Source organism: Hyla sarda, unplaced genomic scaffold (genome assembly GCF_029499605.1).
Source record: "Hyla sarda isolate aHylSar1 unplaced genomic scaffold, aHylSar1.hap1 scaffold_483, whole genome shotgun sequence".
Taxonomy (NCBI): Eukaryota; Metazoa; Chordata; class Amphibia; order Anura; family Hylidae; genus Hyla; species Hyla sarda.
This window is the reverse complement of record NW_026610495.1, coordinates 139,620-152,553: the sequence shown is the minus strand read 5'-3', so window position 1 is coordinate 152,553 and position 12,934 is coordinate 139,620. Positions and strand designations below refer to the sequence as shown.

The 12,934-nt window shown below is 45.0% G+C and overlaps 1 non-coding gene across 1 annotated transcript; it reads left to right on the top strand.

Annotated features, from left to right (window-relative positions):
• The first annotated feature begins 5,142 nt into the window (after positions 1-5,142).
• Positions 5,143-5,325, top strand: LOC130336619 (U2 spliceosomal RNA). Its single transcript, XR_008878030.1, has one exon. It is a non-coding gene; the product is annotated as a U2 spliceosomal RNA (small nuclear RNA).
• The last annotated feature ends 7,609 nt before the right edge of the window (positions 5,326-12,934 follow it).

Below are 12,934 nucleotides of genomic sequence, written 5' to 3'. Positions count from 1 at the left end.
CAGCAGCATATGAAAAAAGGAGGAAAGAAGGAAAACATGGAGAGAAGAAAAAAAAGAAGGTAAAAATGAGGTGAAAACATGTTTAAAAAAGTATTTCCATCTCTCTCTCTCTCTCTATATGTATATATATATATATATATATATATATATATATATTTAAAAGAAAAAAAAAATTATATATATACATATATAGAGAGAGAGATAAATATATATAGAGATAGATGGGTGGATAGATAGATAGATAGATAGATACACATAGATACACATACATACATACATACATACATACATACATACATACATAAATATGTGTGTATTGTTGGAGTTGCAAACATGGGTGCACTTGACAAACGCAGTGCGGCTATTCCCCATTGAAAGATTGTTGCATCCAGGACCCTTAGCACTGTGATATGCTACTCAATACCACTGGCATGGCCAGGTGTAAACAACATCTGACCTTTGTTGTGTATGTAACCATGCAGATTGTGATGTCGCCTAGGCCCACCAAAGAACAGCCTTGTCAGAAGCAGCACTGCCATGAGCAGAAGCAGCAGCACCATAGGTTGTCAAATAAGCTGGATTTAACCAAGACAAGTGAGTCCAATAGGATGCAGGTATGTCCTCTATCCTTACAGCTTCCCGTGGCTGTTGGTTTTATACCGTTTGGGGACAGCCAAGGAGGCGTCAGCAGGCAACACATGTAAGTGTGTGCTTGTGTGTGTGTGTGTGTGTTTCCTATGCAGATCCTAAACCCAGTATCAAATGCAAGTAGGAGGAGTAAGAAGGGTTCCTGCCAAAGCCAGGTTATGGATTGCATTTAAAAATGGTCCATCAGAGTGAAATGGACTCCCATCTTCCTGCTTAGCAATAATGATATGGGTTTAGGGTCTGCTGTGTGTACTGGTGGGTGACTGCCACCCAGCCAGAGTGTGTATGGGAGGCTGCCAGCCAGCCTCCCTTCCTACAAGTAATGATGGTGCATGTGAAGGGGACAGCGTTGGTTCCTCCCCTTTCACAGTTATCACTTCTCATCCTTCCTTTTGGCTGGTATCAAATGTGGTGTCTGTTTATATCAGTTTAATATCTGATATGTCCCCTATCTGATAGCATATATTAAATGCACCACCAGGTTTCAGTGTTGGAAAGAAAGATTATCTGTTTATTTGCTGCAGCTGCTTGCTGGCTAGTCCAGTGGGCCCCTACTGCAGGCAATAGACAATAGGTGGTGCCTATGTGCCTAGGTGGATAGGACATCAGCTATGAGGCATTTGTTTGTACAAACTGCTGCTCACAACTAATGTTGTAATATAGTGTCTCCATCTGCTGGTGGTATTGAATAAGCAATAGTGCAATGATAGGGTCTGAAAAAGAAGAAAAATAAGAAGCAGCAGCATATGAAAAAAGGAGGAAAGAAGGAAAACATGGAGAGAAGAAAAAAAAGAAGGTAAAAATGAGGTGAAAACATGTTTAAAAAATTATTTCCATCTCTCTCTCTCTCTATATGTATATATATATATATATATATATATATATATATATATATATATATATATTTAAAAGAAAAAAAATTATATATATACATATAGAGAGAGAGAGATAAATATATATAGAGATAGATGGGTGGATAGATAGATAGATAGATAGATAGAGAGATACACATACATACACACATACACACATACACACATACACACATACACACATACATACATACATAGATATGTGTGTATTGTTGGAGTTGCAAACATGGGTGCACTTGACAAACTCAGTGCGGCTATTCCCCATTGAAAGATTGTTGCATCCAGGTCCCTTAGCACTGTGATATGCTACTCAATACCACTGGCATGGCCAGGTGTAAACAACATCTGACCTTTGTTGTGTATGTAACCATGGAGATTGTGATGTCGCCTAGGCCCACCAAAGAACAGCCTTGTCAGAAGCAGCACTGCCATGAGCAGAAGCAGCAGCACCATAGGTTGTCAAATAAGCTGGATTTAACCAAGACAAGTGAGTCCAATAGGATGCAGGTATGTCCTCTATCCTTACAGCTTCCCGTGGCTGTTGGTTTTATACCGTTTGGGGACAGCCAAGGAGGCGTCAGCAGGCAACACAGGTAAGTGTGTGCTTGTGTGTGTGTGTGTGTGTTTCCTATGCAGATCCTAAACCCAGTATCAAATGCAAGTAGGAGGAGTAAGAAGGGTTCCTGCCAAAGCCAGTTTATGGATTGCATTTAAAAATGGTCCATCAGAGTGAAATGGACTCCCATCTTCCTGCTTAGCAATAATGATATGGGTTTAGGGTCTGCTGTGTGTACTGGTGGGTGACTGCCACCCAGCCAGAGTGTGTATGGGAGGCTGCCAGCCAGCCTCCCTTCCTACAAGTAGTGATGGTGCATGTGAAGGGGACAGCGTTGGTTCCTCCCCTTTCACAGTTATCACTGCTCATCCTTCGTTTTGGCTGGTATCAAATGTAGTGTCTGTTTATATCAGTTTAATATCTGATATGTCCCTTATCTGGTAGCATATATTAAGTGCACCACCAGGTTTCAGTGTTGGAAAGAAAGATTACCTGTTTATTTGCTGCTGCTGCAACAGCAGCTGCTTGCTGGCTAGTCCAGTGGGCCCCTACTGCAGGCAAAAGACAATAGGTGGTGCCTAGATGGATAGGTGGATAGGACATCAGCTATGAGGTATTTGTTTGTACAAACTGTTGCTCACAACTAATGTTGTAATATAGTGTCTCCATCTGCTGGTGGTATTGAATAAGCAATAGTGCAATGATAGGGTCTGAAAAAGAAGAAAAATGAGAGGAAAGAAGGAAAACATGGAGAGAAGAAAAAAAAGAAGGTAAAAATGATGTGAAAACATGTTTAAAAAAAGTATTTCCATCTCTCTCTCTCTATATATATATGTATATACATATATATATATATATATATATATATATATATATATATATATATATATATTTAAAAGAAAAAAATTATATATATGTATATATATATATACATATAGAGAGAGACAGAGAGATAAATATATATAGAGATAGATGGGTGGATAGATAGATAGATACACATACATACATATATACATACATACATACATACATATGTGTGTATTGTTGGAGTTGCAAACATGGGTGCACTTGACAAACTCAGTGCGGCTATTCCCCATTCAAAGATTGTTGCATCCAGGACCCTTAGCACTGTGATATGCTACCCAATACCACTGGCATGGCCAGGTGTAAACAACATCTGACCTTTGTTGTGTATGTAACCATGGAGATTGTGATGTCGCCTAGGCCCACCAAAGAACAGCCTTGTCAGAAGCAGCACTGCCATGAGCAGAAGCAGCAGCACCATAGATTGTCAAATAAGCTGGATTTAACCAAGACAAGTGAGTCCAATAGGATGCAGGTATGTCCTCTATCCTTACAGCTTCCTGTGGCTGTTGGTTTTATACCGTTTGGGGACAGCCAAGGAGGCGTCAGTAGGCAACACAGGTAAGTGTGTGCTTGTGTGTGTGTGTGTGTGTGTATTTCCTATGCAGATCCTAAACCCAGTATCAAATGCAAGTAGGAGGAGTAAGAAGGGTTTCTGCCAAAGCCAGGTTATGGATTGCATTTAAAAATGGTCCATCAGAGTGAAATGGACTCCCATCTTCCTGCTTAGCAATAATGATATGGGTTTAGGGTCTGCTGTGTGTACTGGTGGGTGACTGCCAGCCAGCCTCCCTTCCTACAAGTAGTGATGGTGCATGTGAAGGGGACAGCGTTGGTTCCTCCCTTTTCACAGTTATCACTTCTCATCCTTCCTTTTGGCTGGTATCAAATGTGGTGTCTGTTTATATCAGTTTAATATCTGATATGTCCCCTATCTGATAGCATATATTAAATGCACCACCAGGGTTCAGTGTTGGATAGAAAGATTACCTGTTTATTTGCTGCTGCTGCTGCAGCTGCTTGCTGGCTAGTCCAGTGGGCACCTACTGCAGGCAAAAGACAATAGGTGGTGCCTATGTGCCTAGGTGGATAGGACATCAGCTATGAGACATTTGTTTGTACAAACTGCTGCTCACAACTAATGTTGTAATATAGTGTCTCCATCTGCTGGTGGTATTGAATGAGCAATAGTGCAATGATAGGGTCTGAAAAAGAAGAAAAATAAGAAGCAGCAGCATAGGAAAAAAGGAGGAAAGAAGGTAAAAATTAGGTGAAAACATGTTTAAAAAAGTATTTCCATCTCTCTCTCTCTATATGTATATACATATATATATATATATATATATTTAAAAGAAAAAAAAATTATATATATATATATATATATATATATATATATACATATAGAGAGAGAGAGAGATAAATATATATAGAGATAGATGGGTGGATAGATAGATAGATAGACAGACATACATACATATGTGTGTATTGTTGGAGTTGCAAACATGGGTGCACTTGACAAACTCAGTGCGGCTATTCCCCATTGAAAGATTGTTGCATCCAGGACCCTTAGCACTGTGATATGCTACTCAATACCACTGGCATGGCCAGGTGTAAACAACATCTGACCTTTGTTGTGTATGTAACCATGGAGATTGTGATGTCGCCTAGGCCCACCAAAGAACAGCCTTGTCAGAAGCAGCACTGCCATGAGCAGAAGCAGCAGCACCATAGGTTGTCAAATAAGCTGGATTTAACCAAGACAAGTGAGTCCAATAGGATGCAGGTATGTCCTCTATCCTTACAGCTTCCCGTGGCTGTTGGTTTTATACCGTTTGGGGACAGCCAAGGAGGCGTCAGCAGGCAACACAGGTAAGTGTGTGCTTGTGTGTGTGTGTGTGTGTGTGTGTGTTTCCTATGCAGATCCTAAACCCAGTATCAAATGCAAGTAGGAGGAGTAAGAAGGGTTCCTGCCAAAGCCAGGTTATGGATTGCATTTAAAAATGGTCCATCAGAGTGAAATGGACTCCCATCTTCCTGCTTAGCAATAATGATATGGGTTTAGGGTCTGCTGTGTGTACTGGTGGGTGACTGCCACCCAGCCAGAGTGTGTATGGGAGGCTGCCAGCCAGCCTCCCTTCCTACAAGTAGTGATGGTGCATGTGAAGGGGACAGCGTTGGTTCCTCCCCTTTCACAGTTATCACTTCTCATCTTTCCTTTTGGTTGGTATCAAATGTAGTGTCTGTTTATATCAGTTTAATATCTGATATGTCCCCTATCTGGTAGCATATATTAAGTGCACCACCAGGTTTCAGTGTTGGAAAGAAAGATTACTTGTTTATTTACTACTGCTGCAGCTGCTTTCTGGCTAGTCCAGTGGGCCCCTACTGCAGGCAAAAGACAATAGGTGGTGCCGCTTGTGTCTGGCCCCTGTTGGAGCGACCAGGCACAGGACTGCTGCTGCTGCTGCTGCTGAATGTCCTCTTTAATTGAATAAGCTCAGCAACCAGCACACCTGTGCAGGTTGGACATGACATGATAGGTAGAAGTCTTTCAGGTAGTGGGTGTTGAATCTTGTATGATGAGGTTTCTAGGAGGGGGTGTGTTATGCAGATTAGGGTGGATGGAGAGAGATCTGAGAAAGCCGTATGCTTTGGTGAGTCCTGGTTGGTATGGGTTTGTTGAGGTGTTCATGAGAAAGTTTGGTTTGATAGGTGTGAGACAGGATGTGTTAAAGGAGAAGAAGAGTATGGTGAAGTGTATTAGGGTGAAGGATGTTCAGTGTAATATTAATATGGTGAGAGAATAGAATGTGAGTAAAGTGTGGAAGAGTTTGGAGACAGATGGTATGACTAATAGACAGAGAGAGATTGTATGGCAGAGTTTGCATGGTGCATTGCCAGTGAGAGAGGTACAGAAGAGTCGGGGGATTGGAAGAAGTGAGAGATGTCCGAGAGAGGGTTGTGGAGGGAATGAGATTATTATGCATTTGTTTTGGAATTGTGATAGAGCGCAAGAAGTGTGGAAGGGAATTGGTCCGTTGGCTAAAGAATTTATGGGGGTAAGAAAGTGGTCTTTTGAAGTGATTATGTTTGGTCTGGGGGTGGTAGGTGGGAGGAAGGAGAGAATGTTATATGTGTTGTTAGCAATAATTAAGGAGGTATTGTGGGATGTTAGGAATTTGTATATACCGTATTTATCGTCGTATAACACGCACTTTTTAGGCTAAAATTTTTAGCCTAAAGTCTATGTGCGTGTTATACGCCGATACCACCCCAGGAAAGGCAGGGGGAGAGAGGCCGTCGCTGCCCGCTTCTCTCCCCCTGCCTTCCCTGGGGTCTAGAGCCCTGCTGCCGGCCCTTCTCACCCCCTGGCTATCAGCGCCGCTGCCCGTTCTGTCCCCCTGACTATCGGTACCGGCGAGAGAAGGGGCAGCGGCACCCATTGCCGGCGCCGCTGCCCCGTTGCCTCCCCCCATCCCCGGTGGCATAATTACCTGGGTCGGGTCCGCGCTGCTGCAGGCCTCCGGCGTGCGTCCCCTTCGTCGTTGCTATGCGCTGCACGGCGCGGCGCATGACGTCAGTGCGCCGCGCCATTCATAGCAACGACGCAGGGGCTGCACGCCGGAGGCCTGCAGCAGCGCGGAACCGACCCAGGTAATTAAGCCACCGGGGATGGGGGGAGGCAATGGGGCAGTGGCGCCGGCAATGGGTGCCGCTGCCCCTTCTCTCCCCCTGGCTGTCGGCGCCGCTTCTCTCCCCCTGGCTATCGGCGCCGGCAATGGGGCGCCGGTACCGATAGTCAGGGGGACAGAACGGGCAGCGGCGCCGATAGCCAGGGGGAGAGAAGGGCCGGCAGCAGGGCTCTAGACCCCAGGAAAGGCAGGGGGAGAGAAGCGGGCAGCGACGGCCTCTCTCGCCCTGCATTTCCTGGGGGTGTATCGGGGTATACACGCGCACACACGCACCCTCATTTTACCATGGATATTTGGGTAAACAACTTTTTTTACCCAAATATCCTTGGTAAAATGAGGGTGCGTGTTATAGGCCGGTGCGTGGTATACCCCGATAAATACGGTATTTAAGAAGAAGGATGTGTCGGTTGAAGAGTGTATGAGAATGATATTAGATAGATTGCATACTGTATATTTGTGGGATAAGAAGAGATTTGGAGAGGATGATGCGGAGGGGACTTGGAAGTTTTTAAAATGGAGACACGTTGTGAGGGTATGAGGGTGGTGTGTTGTTATGCTATGTACTTTGTTTTGGGGTGTATTTTGTTATATGTTGATAAAGTAACCTAATGATGAGTTTGGTGAATTGTGACTAAGTTCAGTAAATCTGAGAGGCAAACGTGAAGTAAACCTGAACGATTAAGTTTTAATTCAAACCTGAAGGTTTAAAAAAAAAAAAAAAAGTCTGTTTTTATCAGTTTAACCCCTTCAGGACGGAGCCCATTTTGGCCTTAAGGACCGGAGCGTTTTTTGCACATCTGACCACTGTCACTTTAAACATTAATAACTCTGGAATGCTTTTAGTTATCATTCTGATTCCGAGATTGTTTTTTCGTGACATATTATACTTTAACATAGTGGTAAATTTTTGTCGATACTTGCATCCTTTCTTGGTGAAAAATCCGTAAATTTGATGAAAAATTTGAAAATTTTGCATTTTTCTAACTTTGAAGCTCTCTGCTTGTAAGGAAAATGGATATTACGAATACATTTTTTTTTGGTTCACATATACAATATGTCTACTTTATGTTTGCATCATAAAATTTACGTGTTTTTACTTTTGGAAGACACCAGAGGGCTTCAACGGTCAGCAGCAATTTTCCGATTTTTCACAAAATTTTCAAACTCAGTATTTTTCAGGGACCAGTTCACGTTTGAAGTGGATTTGAAGGGTCTTCATATTAGAAATACCCCATAAATTACCCCATTATAAAAACTACACCCCCCAAAGTATTCAAAATGACATTCAGTCAGCGTTTTAACCCTTTAGGTGTTTCACACGAATAGCAGCAAAGTGAAGGAGAAAATTCACAATCTTCATTTTTTACACTCACATGTTCTTGTAGACCCAATTTTAGAATTTTTACAAGGGGTAAAAGGACAAAATTTTTACTTGTATTTGTAGCCCAATTTCTCTCGAGTAAGGACATACCTCATATGTCTATGTAAAGTGTTCGGCGGGCGCAGTAGAGGGCTCAGAAGGGAAGGAGCGACAAGGGGATTTTGGAGAGTACGTTTTTCTGAAATGGTTTTTGGGGGGCATGTTACCTTTAGGAAGCCCTTATGGTGCCAGAACAGCAAAAAAAAAAACCACATGGCATACCATTTTGGAAACTAGACCCCTCGGGGAATATAACATGGGATAAAGTGAACCTTAATACCCCACAGGTGTTTCACGACTTTTGCAAATGTAAAAAAATAAAATAAATTTTTTACCTAAAATGCTTGTTTTCCCGAAAATTTTTTATTTTTAAAAAGGGTAATAGCAGAAAACACCCCTAAAAATTTGAAGCCCAATTTCTCCCGATTCAGAAAACACCCCATATGGGGGTGAAAAGTGCTCTGCTGGCGCACTACAGGTCTCGGAAGAGAAGGAGTCACATTTGGCTTTTTGAACGCAAATTTTTCTCTGGGGGCATGCCGCATTTAGGAAGCCCCTATGGTGCCAGGACAGCAAAAAAACCCCCACATGGCATACCATTTTGGAAACTAGACCCCTCGGGGAACGTAACAAGGGGTTAAGTGAACCTTTATACCCCACAGGTGTTTCACGACTTTTGCATATGTAAAAAAAAAAATTTTTTTTTTACCTAAAATGCTTGTTTTCCCAAAAATTTTACATTTTTAAAAAGGGTAAAAGCAGAAAATACCCCCCAAAATTTGTAACCCAATTTCTCCCAAGTACGGCGATACCCCATATGTGACCCTTAACTGTTGCCTTGAAATACGACAGGGCTCCAAAGTGAGAGCGCCATGCGCATTTGAGGCCTAAATTAGGGATTGCTTAGGGGTGGACATAGGGGTATTCTACGCCAGTGATTCCCAAACAGGGTGCCTCCAGCTGTTGCAAAACTCCCAGCATGCCTGGACAGTCAACGGCTGTCCGACAATACTGGGAGTTGTTTTGCAACAGCTGGAGGCTCCGTTCTGGAAACAGTGGCGTACCAGACGTTTTTCATTTTTATTGGGGAGGGGGGGGGGCTGTGTAGGGGTATGTGTATACGTAGTGTTTTTTACTTTTTATTTTATTTTTTGTGGTAGTGTAGTGTAGTGTTTTTAGGGTACAGTCACACGGGCGGGGGTTCACAGTAGTTTCTCGCTGGCAATTTGAGCTGCAGCAGAAAGTTTGCGGCAGCTCAAATTTGCAGCCAGATACTTACTGTAATCCTCCGCCCATGTGAGTGTACCCTGTACGTTCACATTGGGGGGGACATCCAGCTGTTGCATAACTACAACTCCCAGCATGCCCGTTCGCTGTCGGTGACTGCTGAGAGTTGCAGTTTTGCAACAACTGTAGGCACACTGGTTATGTATCACTGAGTTTGTGACCTAACTCAGTGTTTCACAACCAGTGTGCCTCCAGCTGTTGCAAAACTACAACTCCCAGCATGTACGGTGCATGGTGTACGGTGACTGCTGAGAGTTGTAGTTTGCAACAGCTGGAGGCACACCGGTCGTGAAACACTGAGTTAGGTAAAAAAAAACTCTGAGTTTCACAACCAGTGTGCCTTCAGCTGTTGCAAAACTACAACTCTCAGCAGTCACCGACAGCCAACGGGCATGCTGGGAGTTGTAGTTATGCAACCAGCAGATGCACCACTACAACTCCCAGCATGCACTTTAGCTGTTTGTGCAACCTGGGAGTTGTAGTTATACAACAGCTGAAGGTACACTTTTCCATAGAAAGAATGTGCTTCCAGCTGTTGCAAAACCATAAGTCCCAGCATGCCCATAAGGGAATGCTGGGAGTTGTGGTGGTCTGCCTCCTGCTGTTGCATAACTACAGCTCCCAGCATGCCCTTTTTGCATGCTGGGAGCTGTTGCTAAGCAACAGCAGGAGGCTGTCACTCACCTCCAACGATCCAGACGCTGCAGGTCAGTCCCGCCGCCGCAGCTGCTCCTGGGGCCCCGATCCCAACAGGGGCGCCGGGGATCGGGGTCCCCAGCACCCGGGGTGCACGTCCCGCACCCGCTCACGTCCTCCGGAAGAGGGGCGGAGTGGGTGCGGGAGTGACACCCGCAGCAGGCGCCCTGATTGGTCGGCCGGTAATCCGGCCGACGAATCAGGGCGATCGTGAGGTGGCACCAGTGCCACATCACCCCTGCAGGCTCTGGCTGTTCGGGGCCGTCAGAGACGGCCCCGAACAGCCAGATATTCCGGGTCATCGGGTCACTGGAGACCCGATTGACCCGGAATTGCCGCAGATCGCTGGACTGAATTGTCCAGCGATCTGCGGCGATCGCCGACATGGGGGGGCATAATGACCCCCCTGGGCGATATGCCGGGATGTCTGCTGAACGATTTCAGCAGGCATCCGGCTCCGGTCCCCAACCGGCTAGCGGTGGGGGCCGGAATTCCCACGGGCGTATGGATACGCCCTCGGTCCTTAAGGACTCGGGATGCAGGGCGTATCCATACGCCCTATGTCCTGAAGAGGTTAATATCTGATCTGTCACCTATCTGATACCATAGATTAAATGCACCACCAGGTTTCAGTGTTGGAAAGAAAGATTACCTGTTTATTTGCTGCTTCAGCTGCTTGCTGGCTAGTCCAGTGGGCCCTTACTGCAGGCAAAAGACAATAGGTGGTGCCGCTTGTGTCTGGCCCCTGTTGGAGCGACCAGGCACAGGACTGCTGCTGCTGCTGCTGAATGTCCTCTTTAATGGAATAAGCTCAGCAACCAGCACACCTGTGCAGGTTGGACATGACATGATAGGTAGCTGTCTTTCAGGTAGTGGGTGCTGAATCTTGTTAATTGACATGGGGGTGTCATTGCTGTTGATTGACCATGCATTGGTACTGTGGTATTGGAATAATAAAAACAAATGTTGCCAGCCAGCCATCCATTGCAATAATGGATAGGACATCAGCTATGAGGCATTTGTTTGTACAAACTGCTGCTCACAACTAATGTTGTAATATAGTGTCTCCATCTGCTGGTGGTATTGAATAAGCAATAGTGCAATGATAGGGTCTGAAAAAGAAGAAAAATAAGAATCAGCAGCATAGGAAAAAAGGAGGAAAGAAGGAAAACATGGAGAGAAGAAAAAAAAGAAGGTAAAAAAAGGTGAAAACATGTTTAAAAACGTGTTTCCATCTCTCTCTCTCTCTCTCTCTCTCTCTCTCTCTCTCTCTCTCTCTCTCTCTATATATATATATATATATATCAATATCTATCTATCTATCTATCTATCTATATATATATATATATATATATATAAAATTTAGATGAAGGGGAGCACCTTGCTCAAGGATTCCAGATCCGTGTGGGTGCACAGCTTCAGGAACAGACCAATTCCCAAGTAATATCAAAAGCAAAGTAGAAGCGGCACTCCAAAATATAAATAAAGCGTGGATTTATTCACACATCTGTGCAGAAAGCGACGTTTCGGCTCGACAATAGAGCCTTTCTCAAGCATGCTTGAGCAAGGCTCTATTGTCGAGCCGAAACGTCGCTTTCCTCACAGATGTGTGAATAAATCCACGCTTTATTGATATTTTGGAGTGCCGCTTCTACTTTGCTTTTGATATATATATATATATATATATATATATAAAAGAAAAAAATATATATATATAGAGAGAGAGAAAGATAAATATATATATAGAGATAGATAGATAGATACACATACATACACATAGGCGTGCACACGGGGTGTGCCGGGTGTGCCCAGGCACACCTTAATCCAGTGGCGTTGCGACCCGGGTGCGGCCCGCACCGGGTGACACCAAGACGCTCCGCAGCACCCCCCATCTGTGCCCGACCGTCCTTCACCAGCCCAGACCTCCGCCCCCCCCGTCAGGCGCACCGCACAGCGCTGCCTCCTGCTCCTGTTTGTGCCCCGCTCCGCTCTGGCTCACCTTCAGTTGGTTCGGTCATGTGACGGCACGTTACTGCCGTCACATGACCTTCAGGACGTCACGCTGTATTCAAGGACGCCGGCCCCAGAGCGTGACGTGACGGTACGCGGTTCGCAGGATTACCGCGCTGAGTGAGTGAATGTTATTTCAACCTGCCTACTGGGTCTGGGGGGATAGGGTTAATCTGGGAGGTACTTCATTCCTACAGGGGGGGAGAGGGGGTTAAACTGGGGGGTTCTACCATCCTACTGGGGGGAGGGGGTAATCAGGGGGTACTACCTTCTAACAGGGTGGGGGGATAGGGTTAATCTGGGGGGTACTGCATTCCTACAGGTGGGGAGGGGGTTAATCTGGTGCCCCGAGTAGGCAGGTAGTACCCCCAGATTAACCCCCTCCCCCCAGTAGGATAGTAGTACCCCCAGATTAACCCCCCCCCAGTAAGAAGGTAGTACCCTCATATTAACCCCCTATTCCTGCCAGTAGGAAGGTAGCACCCCCAGATGCTGGTGGCCTCCATGTCTATTTTGCTTTTGTAGGGAACTGTACTGCACCTAATGTGGCGAATTATACTGCACCTAATGTGGGAACTATACTGTACCTAATGTGGGAACTATACTGCACCTAATGTGGGGGAACATACTGCACCTAATGTGGGAACTGTACTGCCAACCTAATGTGGGGGAACTATACTGCACCTAATGTGGGGAACTATACTGCACCTAATGTGGGGAACTATACTGCACCTAATGTGGGGGAACTATACTGCACCTAATGTGGGGGAACTATACTGCACCTAATGTGGGGGAACTATACTGCACCTAATGTGGGGAACTATACTGCACGTAATGTGGCAAATTATACCGCACCTAATGTGGGGGAACATACTGCACCTAATGTGGG